The sequence below is a fragment of the Epinephelus moara genome, chromosome 8, assembly GCF_006386435.1.
Source record: "Epinephelus moara isolate mb chromosome 8, YSFRI_EMoa_1.0, whole genome shotgun sequence".
Lineage (NCBI taxonomy): Eukaryota > Metazoa > Chordata > Actinopteri > Perciformes > Serranidae > Epinephelus > Epinephelus moara.
This window is the reverse complement of record NC_065513.1, coordinates 11,836,143-11,837,238: the sequence shown is the minus strand read 5'-3', so window position 1 is coordinate 11,837,238 and position 1,096 is coordinate 11,836,143.

Sequence of the window (1,096 nt, the reverse complement as noted above, 5' to 3'; positions counted from 1 at the left end):
TCTGGTCCCTGGTCAGCTGAGGTCTTCACATGGCACAACGACAAGATTCAGGGGCGTAGATTTCCGGATGATGCTGTAAATGAATAATTGGCCAAACCTGCAACAACAGCAGACTACCGACAGAGGCTCTAGTCGAGGTTTGTCAAGCTGTCTGTCAGAATCTGCAGGTGGAGGCAGTGGCTGCAGGTGGAGGCAGTGGCTGCAGGTTGCTGACAGAGGCTGTTGTTGGAGGTTTGGCCAAGCTATTGTTGCAGGTCTGGCCACAGCTGTCTGCAAGAACCTACAGGTGGAGGTGTCAGTGCTGCAGGTTGCTTGCAGAGGCTGCAGATGGAGGTCTGGCTAAGCTGTCTGTCAGAAACTGCAGGTGGAGGTGGTGGTGGTGGTGGCTGCAGGTTCCTGACAGAGGCTGTAAATGGAAGAGCTGAGCTGTCTGCAAGAATTTGCAGGTGGAGGTGGCAGCGCTGCAGGTTGCTTGCAGAGGCTGTAGATGGAGGTCTGGCTAAGCTGTCTGTCAGAATCTGCAGGTGGAGGTGGTGGCTGCAGGTTCCTGACAGAGGCTGTAGATGGAGGAGCTTAGCTGTCAAACAGAATCTGCAGGTGGAGGCGGCAGCTGCGGGTTGAAGACAGAGGCTGTAAATGAGGGAGCTGAGCTGTCTGCCAGAATCTGCAGGTGGAGGCGGCGGTTGCAGGTTGATGGCAGAGGCTCTTGTAGGAGGTTTGGCAAAGCTGTCTGTCAGAATCTGTCGTTATTGGTGTAGAATGGAGCAGGACATGTTAGAGGTGGTAGTTGGAAGCATGGCAAAGCTGTCTACCAGAATCTGCAGGTGGAGGTGGCAGCTGTGCAGGTTGCTTGCAGAGGCTGTAGATGGAGTTTTGACCAAGCTGTCTGCCAGAACATGCAGTTGGAGGTGGCGGCTACAGAGTTTTGGCAGAGGCTGTTGTTGGAGGTTTGGCAACGCTGACTGTCAGAATCTGCAGGCGGAGGCGGCAGCTGCAGGTTACTGACAGAGTCTTAGATGGAGGTTGACAGAGGTGCGAATAGAACATTGGTCTTCAGCACTCTGACATGGTGGAACTGATAGAAATTGCAGGTGGA